We start from the raw sequence: 22,304 nt of genomic DNA, 5'->3' as shown, positions 1-22,304 counted from the left end.
TAGTGCCTGAATGGAATGCCAATCCAATTGTATTTTTCGGATCCATTCACGTCCCAATAATGGTGGTCCTCCATCTGGTAGTAAAAATAGATACAGTTTCTGTGTTTCCTTGCCGTTATATTCAACTGGCACCCTTATTTTTCCTCTGGGGTAGACTTTTTGCCCCGTGTATGTCTTCAATACAATGGACGTGTCCTTCAAGGGTATGTGTGAGAATAGCCGCTCATAGTCTCGTCGATTCATGACAGTTAGGGCTGATCCTGTGTCCAATTCCATCTTTACTGGGGGCCCTGCTATCATGAGGGTGACCCAAATGGTTCGGTGATCCTCCTTTGCGATCACGTTGTGTAACTTTAGACAACTTAGTCTCCTGCTCCCGGAGTCCTTATCACTCTCCTGATCTTCCGAACTGCTGTCTGTCAATTTCTTTACTTTCTTGTACTTTTCCTTAGTAGTTCTGGTAGTGTTGGTTTTCTTTCCCGACCTGCAGACTCTTGCTATGTGTCCCATTTTCCCATATTGCCTGCATACTTTGTCCTTAACCCAGCAGTCCTTCTGATCATGGGTTGTTCTGCCGCAGCAATTGCACTTTTCTGCTCCATACGCCATTTCGTTAGCGCTGTATTCTTGTGGTTTCTGTTGTATTTCCGCAGCTCCCCGTGCTGCTGCTTTCGTAGGATACTGCCACGCTGAAGGCCTGTTCCAGCGTCAGGTCCTTTTCCGAAAGTAGTAGTTTCTGGGTTCCTTCACTCTGGAGTCCGCAGACAAACTTATCCCGCAAGGTGTCTGCCAGTCCTGCTCCGAACTGGCAGTGCTTCGATAACTTGCGTAGTTCCATAAGATAGTCAGCATTGCTCTCATCTTTGTGCTGGTTTCTTTTATGGAACTTGAATCTTTCTGCTATCAGCAGCGGTGTAGGGTTTAGGTGTTCCTGTATGATATTAACAATCTCTTCAAAACTTTTCTCCATTGGTTTAGCTGGGGTAATTAAATTCCGCAATAGGCCGTACGTTCTCGCGCCCATCAAATTTAATAATACCGACGCCTTCTTTCCATCGGCCACCTCATTTGCCTTGCAGTACACTTCAATTCTTTCCACATACGTGGTCCAGTCTTCTACCTCGTTGTCGAAAGCAGTGATACTGCCACTCTTCGGCATCTTGAGTGATTTAAAATGGCGCCTCCCGCGCTTTTTCTTCTTCCCCAATGGAATAAAATGGCGCCTCCCGCGCTTTTCCTTCTTCCCCAATGGAATAAAATGGCGCCTCCCACGTTTTTCCTTCTTCCCCTTGCTGCCACGCTGCTGCTAGCATTCTACAGGGTAATGGCGGCGACCCGCAGCTTCGGTGCGTATCACTTTTCCTTCCCCTCGTTCTATCCTCCCCACGCTGCCCAGTTCTTGAGCACCGACCGCGCCCTGTGCGCTCCACCCTCTCTCTCTCTCTTCCTCCCGACGACGCTGCACGGCCCCTTTGCAGAGCCGCTCGATCGAGCCCGAGCCCGCTGCAGTCCGGAAGGGTCAGCGCACTACCTGCTACCAGCACGACTTGCTGGAACACCTCGACTGGGGAGCCAGGCCCAGCTTTCCACAGCCTCCCCTGCAACTCTCCGATGGATCCCTGGGCGGTTGCCCGCGGTCGACGCCCGCCGTTCTGACTTCGACCTCCAAGAAGCTTCTCTTCAGGGAAAAGATCCCTGTGAGGTGATGCAGTACTGCAGGTGAGTTCGAACCTGCCCGTCACCAATGTAATGTCCGGGTATCAATAATACTCGGACTGCAGGAGAACAATAAAACAGGTATTTACTGAACAGAGCGGAACTCAAGACTGAAATACAGAAGCCTGCTGTGGCTTTATATACAGGGGTGGTCACTGCCGGTACTGCAGTATAGAATCAGTTCTTCTTTTAAAGGTACATACACAACACATAGGGTTAAAACCTTGATACCCAAAGAACAATTTCACACAGACGTACTGCGAGGACAAAGGAACAGACTTAAGACGACATCATCTGTGTCCGAGAGGTTCCAGAGACCTAGGGCTGCGAGCTACTCGTTAAAGCTATCGCCTAATATTAAGTATATTACGCTGTATGCTTAATAAATCTTGATCTATTGCTCAAACATACTGGCTGCTGCCTATTGGTGTCTTGTCCAAGCACTCAGAGATCTATAAGATCTTACAACATTTAGTCTTGATTTGATCTTTCAGACTGGCTAAAGGTCTTGAGAAGCAGTTGCATGTATTCAGCAGAGCAATTCACTGCAGGATTAAAATTTATGTTTTCACTAATGTAGAACTATGCATTGATGTTCAGAATGTGGTAGTAATACAGAATTTTAAGTGTCATTTTAATCCCCGATGACCTGTTAGATTTATTGAGAATTACTTTATCAAAATATTGATGAGGACATCCATCGAATCAATAAGAGTTAACAATTTAGATAAATATAAATTGTTCAGTATGAATTTAGTTTTATAGAGCAATTTAAATTAATATCCATTTAAGGCAATAGAGATTTTAAAAGATCCATATAATAATTCAGAGGCACAACCACTAAAGGGGATGAAGGAGGTATGTCCCCTTCAATCTTTTTTGGCAAGGGTTATCTCTCCCTTTTCCTCTGCTACAAATCCCAGAATTTTCTCTGATGTGCCTCTCAACCCTTTCTATGTGGCTGTATCAATGTATAAATACATAGGAACAGGTGTAGGCCATTCAGACCCTTGAGACTTATCCACCATGCATTTAAATCATGGCTGCTCTGTTTCTATACTGTATCCCAAAATATTATTTTCTAAAAGAAATCTAACTAGTTTGTGTTTGAATGAATCAACACTATCGGCTTCCAACATCTCCCCAAGGAGCCTGTTCCATAGATTTACCACTCGTTTACTGAAATAATGCCCCCAATAATAACACTGAGGCCTGTTCGGAGCATGCGGCGGTGGGGGTGGTGGGGAGCGGGGGTTGCGATATCGGGAATGAAACCCGGAAGAAGTCTTGGTGTGTCGGAATGTGCAATTTCAACGGGACCATCTCAATATAATTTTACTTCTGGGTTTCACATCTCCAGTGCGCGACAGCGGATGTGGTGCGGACCCACGAGGCGATCAGAAGTCGAGCATTCAAAGGGCCAATCCAAGGATAGAATTTAGAGAAGTTGGAGCAAACTGAGGCAGAAATGTTGTGATGGATTTGGGATGGACACGGGCTGCTTAACGACGCATTGCTTGCTACACTGCTGCTTGCAGTGAGGGGTAGGTGAGAGATATCCCCAGCAATGGGAGGAAGAAACCTACTGTTACAACAAAGAAGGCATGGGCGGAGGTGGCCCAGGAGGGCAGCGGCAGCAGCATTGTGCCGCCCTCCCGGATTCAGTGCAGAAAGCGCTTTAATGACCTAACCACATCAGGAAAGGTGGATACAGTTGCACATTTACCTGCATCCTGTTGTGCAAATCCACCCCCCCACCCTCTCACTCTGTCTTGTCAAGCCTACTCCATCACATAACTCCTCACATCCACTTACCTTGCAAGCACACCCATCCTTCTCTTTCTATGCACATCCCCATCTATCCATCCATCACTGCCACTCACCCTCATCCTTATGCCTCTCCCCGATAGTCACCCTCACCAAATGCACTGTGTAGTGTATGTGCCTTTAAGACAGAACTACTTTTACAGCTCCTGTATACTGTAGTACCGGCAGTGACCACACCTGTATATAAGCTTTGCGCATGCCTCTGTACCCCCAGTCTTGAGACTACCCTCCTCCAGTAAATACCTGTTTATTGTTAAGTTACAGCATCCGTGTGGTTATTGAAAAACAGCATACCCTCAGAATCATGGATCTAACAGTGGCGACGAGTGTCGATTCGAATCTACCTGCAACTAAAAAAAAAAGTCGAGGCCAGGAACACGGGCGTCGACCACGAGCAACCGCCCAGTCGTCAGGCAGAGAGTGAACATCGCAGGGGAGGCTGTGGAGAGCCGGGCTTGGTTCCCCAGCCACGACGATCAGCAAGAGACTGACGACAGGTCCAGCGCAGACCCTTCCCGGGCAGTGGCGGCTGGAGCCGACCGACGGCGGAGAGAAAGCCGAGCAGTGTCGACGGGGTAAGACAGAGGGTGAAGCGCACAGGGCGCAGCCGGGGGTTGAAAACCGAGCGGCGTCGCGAGAAAAATAAAACAAACCGGAGAGAGAGAGGGTAAAGAAACAGCCGGGTTCAAGACCGAGCGGCGTCGAGAAATTAAAAAAAATAAAAAGAAGAACGCGCAGAGCACAGCCAGGGCTCACAGGCTGAACAGGGTCCGCGGGGAGAAGAAGGGAGAGCGCGGGAGATGCCATTGAGCCGCGGAGAAGAAGGAAGAGCGTGGGAGATGCCACTTTTAGAAGCCGCAGCGGAGAAGAAGGGCGAGCGCGGGAAGGAAGGAAAGCGCGGGGGACGCCATTTTGTGCCAGCGGAGAATAAGGGGAAGCGCGGGAGATGCCATTTTTGACAGTTAAATCACACCCAGGGATGCCGAAGAGTGGCAGTATCTCTACGTTCGACAATGAAGTAGAAGATTGGGCGACATATGTGAAACGTATTGAGGTGTACTGCAGGGCGAATGAAGTGCCAGATGCTAATAAAGCACGGGTTTTGTTAAATTCCATGGGTGCAAAAACTTATGGGTTACTGCGAAATTTAATAACCCCAGAGAAGCCGGTGAACAAGAATTTCGAAAGCATAGTAGAAATCCTACAGGACCACTTAAACCCCACACCGCTGCTGATAGCAGAACGATTTAAGTTCCATAAAAGGAACCAACACAAAGATGAAAGCAATGCTGAGTACCTAACGGAACTGCGCAAGCTATTGAAACACTGCCAGTTTGGAGCGGGACTAGCAGATACGTTAAGGGACAAGTTTGTGTGTGGGCTACAAAGTGAAGGAACCCAGAAACGGCTTCTATCAGAAAAGGATCTTACGCTGGACAAGGCTTTCAGTATGGCAGTATCACACGAAGCAGCCGCAAAGGGGCGCTGCAGAGATACAATGGAGACAGCAAGAATATGGCACCAATGAAATGTCCTATGGAACAGTGAAGTGCTATCGCTGCGGCAGAACAACACATGACCAGAAGGATTGTTGGTTCAAGGACCAAGTGTGCAGACAGTGTGGGAAAGCAGGACACAAATCAAGAGTCTGCAGGTCTGGGAAGAAAACCAACAGTAAGAAACCTCCACAGGAGAAGTACAAAAAGGTACACCAGGTGATGGACAGTGGTTCAGATGAACAGAAAAGTGACACAGACTCCGGATGCAAGGAGCTGGGTTGTCTGAAACTACATAAGGTAACCGAAATGGAGGATCACCAGACCATCTGGTTTACACTCAAGATAGACGGAGTCCAAGTGAAAATGGAATTGGACACAGGATCAGCCCTAACAGTCATAAACCAAAGGGACTACAAGCGGCTATTTTCAGATATACCCTTGAAAGCTACAGAGATTGTCTTGAAGACGTATACGGGGCAAAAAGTCTACCCCAAAGGAAAAATAAGGGTGAAAGTGATATATAAAGGCCAGGAAATACCTAAAATGGATATATATGTATTGCCAGATGGAGGACCACCACTGCTAGGACGTGAATGGATCCGGAAGATACAATTAGATTGGCACTCCATACAGGCACTGAAGGTTGAGGCCAAAAAGGATGACGACGTCACACCTGGACGACTGTCAAAAATGCTAACTGACGCAAAAGAAGTGTTCCAGGAGGGACTAGGAACACTAAAAGGCATAACAGCAATGATTAAAATAGAGGAAAATGCAAGCCCAAAGTTTCTTAAGGCCAGACCAGTGCCTTATGCGATCAGACCAGCCGTCGAAGCAGAGCTGGAAGGGTTGGAACGTTCAGGAGTACTGTCCAAAGTGGACTGGAGCGAGTGGGCTACACCCATCATTCCTGTAATGAAGAGGTCGTTGAGTAATACGCCTGGGGAACCAAAGAAGGTCCGCATCTGTGGGGATTTTAAGGTGACAGTGAACCCAGTCCTTCACACGGTACAATATCCGCTTCCACGAATTGAGGATATTTTCGCCTCGCTATCTGGAGGTAAACGCTTCACCAAAATTGATCTAGCCCAGGCGTACTTGCAAATGGAGGTAGAAGAAGCTTTGAAACAATACCTTACGATTAACACTCATAAAGGTCTCTATCAATACAACCGGCTGATGTTCGGAGTAGCCTCGGCTCCGGCGATCTGGCAAAGGGCGATGGATCAGGTCCTGCAAGAGATTCCAGGGACCCAGTGTTATTTGGACGACATCTTGGTCACGGGCGAAAACGACAGTGATCGCCTCGCCAACTTGGAGAAGGTGCTCACCAGATTAAAGGAGTATGGGCTACGAGCTAATCGCCACAAGTGCGAGTTTTTCCAGAAACAGATCTCGTATTGTGGCCACGTCATCGATGAAGAGGGGTTACATAAGTCCCCTGAAAAGATTGAGGCAGTAGTCAAGGCTCCAGCACCGGAAAATGTGTCACAACTGAGGTCGTACCTCGGGCTGGTAAAATACTACCACAAGTTCTTACCAAATTTGTCCACGGTATTACACCCACTGAACACCCTACTGCAAACAGGGGTACCATGGAAGTGGGATGACAAATGTAGACAAGCTTTCCAGAAGTGTAAAAAATTGATCACATCAAAAGAGGTGTTGGACCATTTCAACCCAGCACTACCAATTCGTTTGGCATGTGATGCATCACCCTATGGTATTGGAGCGGTGCTGTCGCACAAATTCCCAGACGGGTTGGAGAGGCCAGTAGCCTTTGCGTCTCGGTCACTAACCTCAGCCGAGCGCAACTACGCCCAGATTGACAGGGAGGCCCTCAGCCTAGTATGGGGAGTAAAAAAATTCAACCACTATCTGCATGGGCAGAAGTTCACATTGCTGACTGACCACCAACCACTTGTCTCCATCTTTAATCCTAAGAAGGGCGTTCCAGTGATGACTGCACAACGGCTACAAAGATGGTCCCTGTTTCTAGGGGCGAATCAATATGAAATAGAATATAAAGGCATGAAACAGCATGGGAACGCTGATGGGCTATCGTGCTTGCCACTGCCTACTGTGGAGGAAGCACCAGCAGTGGACTCTATCGAGATATTTTATTCGTCAATAATTGAAAGATTGCCAGTAATGAACGCGGATATAGAGAAGGAAACCCGCAATGATCCGACGCTGTCTCGGGTATATGATTTGACGGTGAGGGGATGGCCAACACATGGCGACTCACTATTGCCAGCATTCTCATCCAGAAGAGAACAGCTGTCAGTATGCCAGGGGACAGTGATGTGTGGATCCAGAGTGGTGATTCCACCCAAGTTAGGGGAGAGAGTGCTAAATGAGCTACATGAAGGTCATCTGGGGGGAGTGAAAATGAAAAGCCTTGCTAGGGCTTATGTGTGGTGGCCGGGAATCGATCAACAAATCGAAGACCTAACTAAGAGCTGCTTAGGATGCCAGAAGGTCCAAAATGCACCACCACATGCCCCTCTACACCCATGGGAGTGGCCCTCCTCTCCATGGCAACGGGTGCATATTGATTTCGCTGGTCCATTCATGGACTCAATGTTCTTAATAGCAGTGGATGCTCATTCAAAGTGGCCTGAGGTGATAAAAATGTCTTCAACCACTACAGAGAAAACGATTGCAGTCCTACGGACCATATTTGCTAGAAACGGTTTGCCAGAGCAGATTTGCTCTGATAATGGACCACAGTTTGTGTCCGAAGAGTTTCAACAATTTATGAGAAGGAATGGGGTAAGGCATTACACATCCGCCCCGTATCATCCAGCCACAAATGGATTGGCTGAGAGGTTCGTACAAACCTTTAAGAAGGCGATAAAGGCCATGTGCGACGAAAAAATTCCACTACAGCATAAGATGGACAATTTCTTATTAGCCTACCGAAACGCGACACATGCAGTTACCAACCAGACCCCGGCCATGATGTTCTTTAACTGAAGGTTGAGATCTTGTCTGGACTTGCTCAGACCAAATGTGCGAAGAAATGTTGAGGACAAACAATTCCGGCACATCAATGAGAAGCTGACAAGAAGCTTCAATGTAGGGCAACCAGTCTTGGCCCGTGACTATCGAACAGAGAAATGGCAACCCGGAACGATATGCACAAGGCAGGGGCCATTAATGTACACAGTGGATGTCGGGGAGAACATTGTGAGACGCCACGTCGCTCAGATCTTAGCGTCACAGGAACGCGTCAACCCCATGTCTCGAGTACCTGGGGATGAACCCGACATACCGGTAGCATCTACCTCAGAACCAGTAGCAGTGGAACCCGATGAACTACCTGATGAAAAGGGGTCAGAATCGCCTCTGCACCAAGAACAAGAACCTCAGGAAAGGCGCTATCCCGAAAGGGTCAGGAAGCCGCCCCAAAGACTGAATCTATAAATGGACTATTGTTGTTTAATGTACATGTTAAAGTGTTAATTGTTATTTGAATATTAGGGGTACTACTAATCTAAAAGGGGAGGAATTGTAGTGTATGTGCCTTTAAGACAGAACTACTTTTACAGCTCCTGTATACTGTAGTACCGGCAGTGACCACACCTGTATATAAGCTTTGCGCATGCCTCTGTACCCCCAGTCTTGAGACTACCCTCCTCCAGTAAATACCTGTTTATTGTTAAGTTACAGCATCCGTGTGGTTATTGAAAAACAGCATACCCTCAGAATCACGGATCTAACACACTGCATCCGTCGGCTGAACACATGCCATTACACTCACTCATAGGTCTGTTCTTTCCCTAGTTGCAGGAGAAGAGAGCACAGAACACTGTGTAGTTGACAGCTGCAGAGGAGGAAGAGCTGGAGATTAGTGGCATTTCAGAGTCCCCGGCCATCAAAGATGGAGAGATTTTGACCTCACAGCTACCTGGTGACAGAATTAAATATCACTGACCCACATGTCATACAACACTCAGTCACGTTAACTTAATTTCAGCAGCAAGTGAAATAAGATCATTTTCATAATGCTAATTTGCAACATTCTTACCTTGCCAGTACTAATTCATATTTTTTCTCTCCACCAGGGCCTTCACACATGAAGCAGGATTCGGTGGACCTCGTGGATGATGGGTCCTCAGAGAAGCTGTTCTGAGGATTCACTGTCACAGGATTCATGCTTACCATGCACCAGCCCGCAGATACTGGCACATCGGTGTGTCACTTCGACAGATAGTTGGGTTTTCACCTGGTGACCCACAGATCAAAAGTGAGCGCGAGCAGACAGCGGTGACAGAGACAGCTATCGAGAGTCTACGTCGGTGGGCACAGCTCTGCAAGCTCTGCTCAGCTGTACACAGAGGCTGTACCCCAGGGGCCATCAATGAAAAGGAGAATCATTGAGGAGCAGCAGAAAATCTGCGAGGTACTGTTAAGCATTCCACTTATACTGTCCACGATTGCAGAGAGAATGGAGTGGGTTGATGTCGCAGGGCATTGCGAGGATGTTTTTGCCTGTGGAGAATTGGCCAATTCCATGGAAAATCAATCCCTTGCATTTCGGGTGGCTGGTGCAGCGTTGGCAGCACCATCTTCATCCTCTGCCTCCTCCTCGTCCTCCTCCTCTTCACTGGATTCGTCTGCAGGTGATGTGTGCTCAGTGCCTTGCTCCTCCTGCGTCTCCAATCCTTGCTGCTGCGCAATGTTGTGCAGAGCGCAGCACACCATGATCATTATAGAGACCCTCAAGTACTGAAGGGCGACTCCAGATCTGTCCAGGCACCTGAAGCGCATCTTGAGCATGCCGATGGCTTGCTCAATGACATATCTGGTGGTCATATGGCTGTCATTGTACCGCTGTTGGGCTTCATTGGTGGGCTTCCTCACGGGTGTCATCAGACAAGTTTAAACGGAGTATCCTTTGTCTCCTGGCAGCCACCCCTTAAGTCTACTTGCAGGTCGAAAGAGGACAGGGAGCTTGGACTGCTGCATGTTGAATACATCATGGCAGCTCCCCAGGAATCTGGCGCACATCTGCAGAAACTTTTTCTTGTGGTTGCACACCAGCTGCACATTGAATAAATGAAATCCCTTGTGGTTGATGAATACTCCTGGTTGATCTGGTGGTGCCCGGATTACCATGTGTGTGCAGTTGACGGCACCCTGCACTTGTGGGAAGCCAGCCAGAGATGCAAACCCGAGGCCCCACTCATTGTGACTGGGAACATCACAGATGAAGTTAACATAATTGCCAGCCCTGGCAAACAGTCCATTAGAGACCTGCCTTATGCATTTATGTGCAGCCAACTCTGGATATGTCTCAGGTAGTGCCCTGGAAGGATTTGGAGGCAAAAAGTTGAGGGTGGTGGTTCCTTTTACAGCCATTGGTAATGTGTGGCCACCAAGCCCAGCAGGGAGTAGGTCTTCTTCTAGGAGGCTGCAGATGTCTGCCACCACCTGACGTGACAACCACAGCCTTCGGAAGCACTGCTTTTCCGAGAGGTGAAAGACGCTGAGCCTCTGTCTGTACACCCTATTACATGGGTAGTGCCACCTGCAACCTCGACCCCTCTGCTGCTCCCCTCTCTGCTGCTCCCCTCGCTGCTGCTACCCCTTCTCCTGCTCCCCTCTCTGCTGCTCCCCCTCTCTGCTGCTCCCCTCTCTCTGCTCCCCCTCTCTGCTGCTCCCCTCTCTGCTGCTCCCCTCTCTGCTGCTGCTCGCTCTGCTGCTCCCCTCTCTGCTGCTCCCCTCGCTGCTGCTCCCCTCTCTGCTGCTCCCCTCTCTCTGCTCCCCCTCTCTGCTGCTCCCCTCTCTGCTGCTCCCCTCTCTGCTGCTGCTCGCTCTGCTGCTCCCCTCTCTGCTGCTCCCCTCGCTGCTGCTCCCCTCTCTGCTGCTCCCCTCTCTCTGCTCCCCCTCTCTGCTGCTCCCCTCTCTGCTGCTCCCCTCTCTGCTGCTCCCCCTCTCTGCTGCTCCCCTCTCTCCTGCTACCCCTCTCTGCTGCTCCCCTCTCTGCTGCTCCCCCTCTCTGCTGCTCCCCTCTCTGCTGCTCCCCTCTCTGCTGCTCCCCTCTCTCTGCTCCCCCTCTCTGCTGCTCCCCTCTCTGCTGCTGCTCGCTCTGCTGCTCCCCTCTCTCTGCTGCTGCTCACTCTGCTGCTCCCCTCTCTCTGCTGCTGCTCTCTCTGCTGCTCCCCTCTCTGCTGCTCCCCCTCTCTGCTGCTCCCCTCTCTGCTGCTCCCCTCTCTGCTGCTCCCCCTCTCTGCTGCTTCCTCTCTGCTGTTCCCCTCTCTGCTGCTTCCCTCTCTGATGACCACCTGCGGCTCTCTCCACAGCAGGCCACTGCTGCTGCTGATGGGCATTTTGCTCCTTGTCCAATGTCCAGTCTAAGGCAGCCTCCTGATGTTGCAAGTGTCAATACCTAAAAATTCCACAAATTAGCCTCTCACCACAAGTACTGTCAACAAACCTTAGAACAGAGAAGGTTGAGAGGAGATTTGATAGAGTTGTTCAAAATCATGAGATGTCTAGACAGAGTAGATAGAGAGAAACTGTTCCCATTGGCGGAAGAGTTGAGAACCAGAGGACACAGATTCAAGGTGATTTGCAAAAGAACCAAAGGCGACATGAGGAAAAACTTTTTTATGCAGCGAGTGGTTAGGATCTGGAATGCACTGCCTGAAAGTGTGGTGGAGGCAGACTCAATCGTGGCTTTCAAAGGGAATTGGATAAGTACCTGAAGGAAAAGAATGTGCAGGGTTACGGGGAAAGGGCAGGTGAGTGGGACTAGCTGACGTGCAATTGCAGAGAGCCGACACGGGTACGACAGGTCAAATGGCCTCCTTCTGTGCTGTAACCATTCTATAATTCTATGATTCTATAAACCTTTTCCCAATGGGAGGTATGAACACAGCTGTGAGCACTGAGTATTTATTGATGCCTGTATTTGTGCCTTTTAATTAGCCCCGTGAATTGCCGTACAATCTTCTCGCCTTCCTTTCAATGGTGACTTTCATGAAACTTGGGAAACCTGTGTATGCGATGTTAAATTTAAATGCCGGTGAAAATCTCGTTCAAATTGCCTCATTGAAAAATTACAATCAGTAAGCTTCCTGTCTGGAGTGGGTTATGCACACACGCAGCCAAACACGCCAGAGTTAAACCCAGACGTCGATGTGTTGGAGCCGGCTTCCGGTCGCGCTTCCATTTTGGGGGATTTTAGCAACCCTCCCGAACCCCAACCCACAGGCGCTTTACTATTAAAATTCCCCCCAATGTTTCCACAGATTAGTTTTGTATTTACCCCCTTCAACGTGTCCTCTGGTTTGACTGTTGCACACAAGGTGAAACAGCTTGTCATGGTCTACATTATTTAGTCTCTTTAGAATCCTAAAAACAGCAATCATATCACCTCTCAACCTAGTCTTTTGCAGTGAGAACATGCCCAATTTACATAATTGCTCCTCATTATCCAATCCCTCCCTTAGTTGTTCTGGTTGCCCTCATCTGTATCCTTTCAATAACTGCAATATCCTTTTTGTACAGTAGCGACGAGAACTGTACACCGTATTCTAAGTGCAGTTACACCAATTATTTATAAAGAGGCAGGGTTTCCTCACTGCTTCCATTTTATTTTGATCTTTTAATACATCCTAATATCTGCAACTAAGCATTGTTCCGATAGCTTCAGTTTATTGTCAATCAGGATAGATAGTTAATATATTTATAAACACTTTTGCTGATATCCCTTGCAAGTTTTATTTCCATATTCCTTTTTCCACCTCTCATTACTTTCATTGTATTCCTTTGTTGCTTTTTATAGCTCTCTCAGTCCGCTGGGTTTCCATTATTCCTTATTCCGTAAGCCTTTTGCTTCAGCTTGATACTGTCTCTAACCTCATTTGTTGACCATGGTTGGCTAACTGCACAAGTGGGGCCTTTGGGGTAGATCTTGATGTTTGGGGGCACTGGTCAGCCGCCCATTTCAGTGGCGAAGAGCCCCCATCATTTTGAGGCTCCGACCTCATTTAAATTCAGCAGGCGAGCTGCAGGGCGCCAAACAGGCGTCCCACACAGCTGACCAGATTGAATACCGGAAATCAGGCTGGATCTACCGCCAGCAAGGTACGTTGTGGGGGCGGGGGTGGGGCTGGGGGGTAGCGATTGCGAAGCGTAGAGGTCCCAGGGCGACAGCGGACCAGATTATTTTTGTGGGCCCCAGAGGTGCACTCCTGCTCCTCTGGGACCCCAACGAAATAATTGAACACTTACCTTTAGAGGGCCTCTTCTCTTCCATTACCTGTGGAGCTGGTCGGCAGGCTCCGACCAGCTCCTAACTGAAATAGCAATCAGGGTCGCAGTATGTACAGACAGAAGGCCCAGGTCAGGTTTCATTTGATTGATGGGTTTGTACTGAAACCATAGTCTAAATATATAAATCGGCGTTAAGAAGGAAGCTGTATGCATAGGGTCGCCTCCTGAACTGCGTGTGATCCCTAGCCACATATTATTACCAGTCACATTTCATGCTTAGCGCACAAGCTCAATAAGTATTCATATAAAAATAATATCAGTCGGGGGTGCGGGTGGGTGGGGGGTGGGGGGAAATCAGAACATGGCTGGTTCTCAAAAGACTTATTTTATTACTTAATTGCAGTTTAAGATTTCAGTGAAGTTCCTACTCTCAGGCAACCTGCTGAGCAATTGAATACATTTAAAATCTGAGCCCTCCATTCTGTAACGGTCTAAATGGCTGTGCCAATAACAGTGGCTTTCACAGTAAACTCAATTTCACCATTGATTTTAGTGGCGGGACAGAGCTATGATAATTAGCTGTTCAACTTTTTCAGCGAGGGTCTCTGCGGAGACGCGTGAAAGCCCCAGCAAATTATGGCATGGCGCAAGTAATGGCATAAGTTACTCACGCCATAATGTCCCTGCACCATAATAATGGCGGACGGTGTAGATGCGCCATTACAGTTCTCAGCAAATTCAGACCCGTGACTGCAGCAACCAATTGAATCGCTGAAAAAGATTTTGCAAGCTGGCGGCCTAAGGAAGATTGGAAAATAGCGGTCAGGAAATTGATCAACCAGCCTGCTCGCAATGCAGCAGTTGCCATCACAAGGGAGAAGAAAGCTTATGTGCTCACGTACAGTGTAGATTTCTGCCTACACACCATGGTGACTCTCAGTAACAGCACCAGAGCTCAGAGCAGCAGAGAGAACATATCATGCCGTGTAAGGGGAATAATTAACTACACAATCCATTAAAATAGGTTAATTTACACTATCAATTCCCAGTACTTAAGATGTCATTAGTGAGGGTCATTTTTCTTCTAATACAGGTTAATCACATTGTGAAATACACTGATAAATCTCAGTGCATTCGGGCTTTAATTTGTGAATGTCTAACACCAAGTTGGAAAACAAACTTAACACCGATCAACTCCTGCGGCACAAATCCATTCAGTTCAACAACAAGTCCATCTTTGAAGATACTTTTCTCACTTTTTGTGGTGGTAACTGCAGAGACAACACATCTGTTAAACAGAATGGGAACAGTGACCACATGTGACTCTTGTGATGCCCAATGACCGGCGGACAAATCTTTTAATTCTTTGGCCACCTTAGCTGAGAGCTTTGCGGGCAGCTAAATTTCTGCAGAAGTTAAAATTCTTTTTTTTAAAAGAATCAATTGTTATTTGTTGGGTGATCTTTTCTGTGTTTGTCAAAGTGAAGAATGTTGGCAAAACGTCCTCATTTTTCACACCTCACTGTTAGCAGGTGAGGTCTGATTAAATCACTTGAGTCAGGCAGAATCGTGGCTAAATGTTTCATCCAGCTTCCCCAGTCTAATTTCCATTTCCTATAGTCCGTAGACGATGTAATTTCCACTTCATTCACTTTTCTCTCTGTCCTCCCTGTAGGGGGTGGTGTGTGTGGTCAGCTTCACCTCTGACTCCTTTGAGCGGTTCGAATCGCTCCCACTCCCTTTTGTTCTAGACTTTGGACTTATTTGCGGGTTGTAATAAACTTGCAACAGACACCTGGGTTAGTCAAAAAGAATTCAGATCTTTATTTTGAGACAGGAAAATATACAATGCAATAAAACTTACACTTTAAAAGGGTGGGGAACACACGGAATAAGTGAGGGAGAATTACAATATACAAAATCCCTTTCCCTCCCAACCCCACTACCCTAGCTAGGCTGGAATCCAGAGGACCAGGAAATGCTCACCAACAACGACTTTCTTGACAATTGTAGAGGTTCGCGATTTTGGGGTTCTCTTTAATTGTGACGGTTGGGGCCTGCTGTACCTTGGAAGTGGTAGAAGACTGCACCTGCATTGGGTCTTGAGTTGGGTTGAGTCCGCTGATGCGGTTAGTCGCTCTGTTGGATCTATCGGGTAAGTACCCAATTTTCTTTGGTTAGGGCTAGTTTTAGGGTCTTTTATGTCCAAATCTTACCCAGGGGTAAGTCAGACTAGCCTGTAGAGTGGAAGCAAGTCTTTGGTTCATGAGTTTTTCGGCGGTTGGTTCCTTGTTGGTCGCGGTGGCCCAATATTACCTGGTTGGTTTCTGTAGGCCTTTGGTTGCCGCGATCTCTGTTTCTTCTTTCCTCCTTCGAGTCTCCAGTGATGGTCTCTCTCTTGAGCTGTACTGCACTGAACTTGAACTCGGACCGGCTGTCCATTTGAACTGTCTCACTGTCTGTGTTCCGAACTGTACTGTACTGTGAAAAGGCAGGCCTCAATTATACTAATTTGGGGCCTGGCTTATCTGACCGCCAAATCTCGGTTTCCTTTGTTAAATTTGGCAGGCTCGTTATTTTTAATGTCTTTTAAAACTCTAACGAGCTTCGGGGATGGCCCATCCAGACTTAATCAGCTTTTAACTGGTTTCGGGATTGCCTTGAAACCAATTTAAAATGCAAAGCGTTTGTCAATCCTTTTAAATTGACTTTGGACTGTGGTTTGTTTATGGTAACTGTAGGGCTGATGTACTTTCTTTTGTATGGCTGGGGACATGTCCTGTTTACTTGATACCTGGCCCTGTGACCTTTTTGGGCAGGAAAACAGGCTTCATTGTCCTTATGTCTTGGACATTCCTCAGACAGTCCAATATCCAAACTTCAGGGGCACACCCCGCCTCCCTGTTGTTCCAGCCTTTTGCAAGCCTGAACATGCCTTTTTAAACCAGCCAAATCTTCCTGGGATTTTGTTTTAAGTCCCTTTTTGCCCAATAACTCTCTAAAACAGTCCAAAAGGTCTCTTCCTTATACAAGCTCTTTGAAAACTTTCTGTTTGGCCCAACCACACTTTTACCCCTTTTCCATATTGTAGGGAGTTTGCACAGGTGTGTTTGGTCCTCTCCCTCAGATTTCACCTCTCCCAAACTTGGGTCGATGGCAGGTAACCTTTTACCGCCTGCCGCTGCAGGCTGAGAGTCTCCGCCCCCAGGTTCCAAACCTGGGTCGGGGGCGAGATTCTCTTGCTCGGGCTCCTCCCCATCTGAATCCCTAAAAATTGGGGGAGTGTCCTGAATGGTGGGCGGAATAGCTGCTCCCCTAACACAAGCCACAGCGCCTGCCTGTGCAGCCTGTGAGCTTGTTCCTGCTGCGGGCTGAGGATCTCTATCCTCAGACCTTGTCCCGACTGCTTGCCTCCTTGCCTCCGGTTTAAACAGTTTGCACTAATTTATGTGAAACCATTTAGTGCGCCGGGGCATTTTAACTGCGTATACCATGGGGCTGGCTTTATCTACAATACTGTAGGGCCCCATGTATAGCAGTTCTAAACTCCCTACTCGGGCATAGTTTCTTACCATGACCTGGTCTCCTACCTCCCACTCGTGGTTTTTACGGGGTTCGAGCAGCAATCGGTTACTCCGATGCTGCTTTTCCATTTTCCCAGCCGCCTGCTCATGGACCTGTTTTAGGCGCTCGAAGAGGTTTCGGGCAAACATGTCCCGATTCACCTCTCGGAGCTGCCCCTCAGTGCGCACTGGGGCCAGTGCATGGGTGGGGGTCCGCATAACCCTGCCAATCATTAACTCGTATGGGGAGTACCCCGTACTTTTGGACTGGCTGGCCCGGATCCCCATGAGGACTAAGGGTAGGATCTCCGCCCATTTCTGGGGTGAGTCCACCGTCTCCTTCCTCAACCTTTCTTTTAAGTTTCTAGTCATTCTTTCCACAATCCCAGACGACTGTGGATTGTGGGCCATGTGCCACTTCCCCTTGATGCCTAGCAGCATGAGGGTGTTCCGCATCACCTGGCCAGTGAAATGACTCCCTTGGTCGGACTCCACAACTGTGGTAGTCCCCACCGCGAGAACACCTCCCGGACCAGGATCCTGGCAGTACCTAGCGCCGTGGCTGTTTTGCAGGGGAAGGCCTCTACCCATTTGGTGAACACATCCACCAGGACAAGGCAGTATTTATAGCCTCCCTGGGCGGTGGGCAGGGGCCCAATGTAGTCGACCTGTATCGACTGCCATGGTCCCTCTACCCTCCTGATGTGTCCCATGGGTACCTTCCTCTTATGGGGGTCAGGGTTATTTGCAGCGCACACAAGACAGCTGGCGCAGAACTCGCGGACATCTTCCCGGAGTCCCGGCCACCATCCTGCCTGTTCCACCTGCTGCCAGGTGGTCTCAGGCCCGGGGTATCCCGCTCCTGGACCCTCATGGGCCAGTTGAAGGAATTCCCTCCGGTGCTGCTGCGGCACAACCCACTGTTCCTCCCTAAACAGCATGCCTTCTTTTACTGAGAGGGCTGCTGCGCCATAAGGGCCTTCTACCCTTTTCCCCTCAATTACTGCATTGAGGACGGTTTTTAGGACGGGGTCTTGGGCTTGGACTATCTTAAGGTCCGGGGCTAACGCTACCCCTACACTCCCTTGGGTCCCATCCCTACCTCTGACTGCTGCCACGGGCCTGGACCCATACGGGTCCCAGAAAATTCCTGTGTGGGCACCCTCCTTGGCCAGCATGTCAGCCTGCTGGTTACCCTGACTGCAGGGTTCTGTGGAGGAATGGGCCTTAACCTTGTGGATAAAGACCTCCCCTTCCTTCCCCACTGCCGCTAGGATTTTCTCCAGCAGGAGCTTTACAGTTAGGGGTCTCCCGTCGGTGGAGATATATCCGCGGCGGGACCAGATGGCCAGGTACTCCGTACACGAATTGCACGTAAACATACTATCCGAGCAAATCGTGTATGGGGTAGGGAAGATTTCGGGGTGGGTGACTACGTACACCACCGCGGACAGTTCAGCCTGCTGGGTGCTCATGGTGCTGGGGAGCCTGATCGCCAGGGCAATGTTCACCGCTGGGTCGTAAACTCCACACCCCATGAGTCGCTCGCCAGCAGATATCGTGCTGGAACAGTCTACGTAAATCTCGCGGCCTGTGGGATGTATCCCGGCCCATAAACCTATGTTCACTTCCCATACCCCTTCTACGGAACACCGATGGGTTGATCCAGGATATACCATGTTGGCCGCGAGCTTTGGCTCGCAGAGACCCTTTACTTTTAGATCCATCTGCGACAGGAGGAGGGTCCAGTGAGCAATGCGGGCACTGCTCACTGTCCAATCCTTAATCCTCCCATCCAGAAGCATCTGGAGGGTGTGTGATGGGTGAGGAGGCTGATGGGAGAGGTGCCTGTGAAAATCAAAGATCTTTCCACAGCCCAATGTGTGGCCAAAAGGTGCCGCTTACAGTTGGAGTAGCTCCTCTCCACATCCGTGAGTACCCTGGAAGAGTAGACTACCGGCCTTAGCCTGCTGTGCCGCTCTTGGAGCAGCACCGCACTTAGGCTATCCCCGCTAGCCGCTACCTCCAGGAAAAACTCTTTCCTCCCATCTATGGCCCCTAGAGCTGGTGCGGTCTGCAAGTCTCCCTTGAGTTTAACAAACGCTGCCTGGCAACCCTCATCCCAAAGCCACTCCACTCCCTTATGTAGGTGTCAGAGCAGAGGGGCTGCTGTGGCTGCATAGTCCTCAATGAAGTCTCTGCAGCACCCTGTTAGCCCTAGAAATGACATCACACCCCTGACTGTGTTAGGGACCGGTAACTCTTGTACCGCTTCCCTCCTAGCCTTATCTATGGCCCTTTCTCCAGCACGGACGGTCAGACCCAGGAATTTGACCTCCTGCTGGCCGATCTGCGCTTTCTTTGGGTTTACCTTGAAACCCTTTTTCCCGAGCAGCTCCAGCAGTTCGGCTAATAGTGGGCCGTGCTCCTCTCCTGAATCAGTGAACAGGAGCAGGTCATCCACGTATTGAACCAACTGTGTGGGCTGGCTAAAATCTTTTAAACTATCTGCCATACACTGGTGGAAGATACTGGGGCTATTGTGAAAGCCCTGCGGCAAGCAGTTCCACGTGTACTGTTGCCCCTTAAAGGTAAAAGCAAACTTGTACTGGTCCTCCCTCCTTAAAGGGATGGACCAAAACCCGTTAGAAATATCCAGGACCGTGAAAGTGGTCGCGGATGCTGGAATACTTCCTATCAGGTCGGCAACTGCTGCTACCGTGGGTGCACAGGCTGGGATGTTGCTGTTGAGCACTCGGTAGTCCACCGTGGCCCTCCATGAATTGTCCGGTTTTCTTACCGGCCACAATGGAGAGTTCACATGGGTGGCTATCGGTCTCAAGACTCCCTGCTGTACTAAGGAGGACATGGCTGCTTCTATGCCGGGCTCCGCTTCCCTGGGGAAGTTATACTGTTTCTGGGGTCGGGCCATGGGGTCCCCGCCTACTCTGACCTCAAACCCAATGACCCTCCCGCAGTCGTGCTTATGCGTGGCAAACGTGGCCAGGTGGGCTAGCACGAATGCCTGGAACTCTTTTGGGACACTATCGACCATGAGCTCGAGGCTATACTCCTCTTTCGGTTTCACGGTACATAGGGTCCCCTTCCCTTCCTTCCCTGGGATAACTACTACTTCTTTTCCCGTACTCGCCCCCCAGAGGCAATGATTTCTGAGATCCACGAGGATCCCGTGGCCCACAATAAAGTCGGCTCCGAGGATCCCCTTTCCACCCTCCACTTCCCACTTCATCAGGATACACGTCCACTTGGTGCGGAGTGTTCCTAGATGAATTGAGAGTGGAATGGAAAACGACCCAGCCTGTTCCTGCCTGTAAAACCCGACAGAGTGTATGGAACCCCGCTAGACAGAGGTGAGGTGGTGGGGTTAGCTGAGTGGACCACGGTGCACGATGCTCCCGTGTCCAACAGATAGGTCCCCTTTACCTTCTCGACCTCCATCTCCACGAGGGGTCTTTTCCATATATCATATCGGAGAGCACACAGGTAAACAGGCTGCGCGGGCCCTAGTCACTGCGGGGAGTTAGGCGGGGCTGACGGAATTACAGCGCCGGTGGTGGCTGCTGCTCTCCCCTGGCCGGTCAGAAGAGACCGCATTGTCTCTAAAAGTGACTCGACCGAGGCGGGAGGAATTCCTGTCTCTACCTTTTGGACTGGGGCTGGGGAATTCTTTCCCTTGTTATCTTTCCACGGATTTTTACAGTCCTTACGCCAATGACCATCCTTCCCGCACCCATAGCAATTGAGCTTAGCTTGGGGAGGGCGATACCCTTCCTGGTGCCATTCTTTCCTACTCTGCACTCCGGGTTTTACCTCGTGCACTTTCCCTTTAGGTTGGGGTGCATCGATACCTCTGCCATTTTTATAGGCTAGGGTAAGCTGTCGGATCACCGTAAGTTCGGTGGTCTGGGGATTTCTGGGGTCGAACCAGACCTCTGCCTTGGTCCGGACCTGTGGTAGGCTGTTCGCCACCAGGCAACGGAGCCAGTGGGTCAATTGATCCCGGGTCAGGAGTGTCCGATCAGGCGTTCCCGGACAGGCGCTCCTGTAAACCGGCCACAACCTGTCCGCAAAAGCCTGCGGGGCCTCCCCTGCGAGCTGCACGGTCCTCTCCACGCGGGAGAAAGGACTGCCCTCGTTCATCCCCATGGCCTCCAGAACTTCATCTCTGAGCTCCTCATACCCACTCTGCCCCCTCTTACCTACTGTCCACGGAAAATAGCACCATTTTGGCCTGCTCGGCATCATTGCACTCGTTGATGCTGGCCGCCTATTCTATTTCCCTGAAGTGGACCGAGGGGTCCCCTGTCTCGGTGAGCTTTGGAATATGGCTCACCATGGCCCTAAGCTGTTGGGTGCTATGTGGTAACACGAACTGGTTTTGGAGGGTGTTACGTCCATGTATAATGAGACACAGACTGCGGAGAACGGTACAACAGGTGTTTACTCAACGTGGCTCACACTGCAACTGATCTGTACAGATTACTACTCAGGGCTATATACAGGTGTGGTCACTGCCGGTACTACAGTATACATGAGCTGTAAAAGATAGTTCCCCACTTAAAGGTATATACATTACAAATACCCCCCTTTAAGATTAACAGTACCATAACACTCATTTAACAATTAAATATCAAACTAATTACAATTAACACTTTTAACTTGCAACATTAGCTGAAAATAGTCTATTTATATATTCAGTCTTTGGGGAGGCTTCCTGATCCTTTCTGGATAGCGCCTTTCCCGAGTGTCTTGCTCTTGGTGCGGAGGCGATTCTGGCCCCCTGTCGTCGGTTGGTTCATCAGCTTCCGATGCTACTGTTTCTGGGGTAGATGTGACCTGTACGTCGGGTTCATCACCAGGTACGTATGGGCGAGGCATGGGGTTGACTTGTTCCTGTGACTCTAGGACCTGGTCAGCATGGCATCTCACGATGCTCTCCCCAACATCCACTGTGTACATTAGTGGGCCCTGCCGTGTGCATATCGTTCCTGGCTGCCATTTTTCTGTTCGGTAGTCGCGGGCCAAGACTGGTTGCCCTACATTGAAGCTCCTTGTTGGCTTCTCATGGATGTGCTGGAATTGCTTACTCTCAACATCTCTTCGTACGTTTGGTCTGAGCAAATCCAGGCGAGATCTTAACCTTCGGTTAAAGAACATCATGGCTGGGGCCTGGTTGGTGACTGCATGTGTCGCATTCCGGTAGGCGAACAGGAAATTGTCCACCTTGTGCTGCAGCGGAATGTTGTCATTGTACATAGCCTTTATTGCCTTCTTAAAGGTTTGTACGAACCTCTCAGCCAATCCATTTGTGGCTGGATGATACGGGGCGGATGTGTAATGCCTTACCCCATTCTTTTTCAAGAACCTCCGGAACTCTTCAGACACAAACTGTGGTCCGTTGTCGGAGCAAATCTGTTCTGGCAAGCCATTCCTGGCAAACATGGTCCGT

The 22,304-nt window shown here is 49.5% G+C and overlaps 1 long non-coding RNA gene across 1 annotated transcript in view; it reads right to left on the bottom strand.

Annotated features, from left to right (window-relative positions):
* LOC147114141 (uncharacterized) overlaps positions 1 to 13,370 on the bottom strand; it is a 109,684-nt gene extending 96,314 nt beyond the window's left edge. Inside the window, exon 1 of the long non-coding RNA XR_015079360.1 lies at positions 13,290 to 13,370. This is a non-coding gene — a long non-coding RNA (uncharacterized LOC147114141). The remainder of the gene's footprint in view (positions 1 to 13,289) is intronic.
* Positions 13,371 to 22,304: the final 8,934 nt, after the last annotated feature.

This window comes from Somniosus microcephalus, chromosome 8 (genome assembly GCF_052327205.1).
Source record: "Somniosus microcephalus isolate GS21.2 chromosome 8, FLI_Smic_1.0, whole genome shotgun sequence".
NCBI lineage: Eukaryota > Metazoa > Chordata > Chondrichthyes > Squaliformes > Somniosidae > Somniosus > Somniosus microcephalus.
Note: the sequence above shows the minus strand (reverse complement) of the source record. Positions and strands in the feature narration are given on the sequence as shown.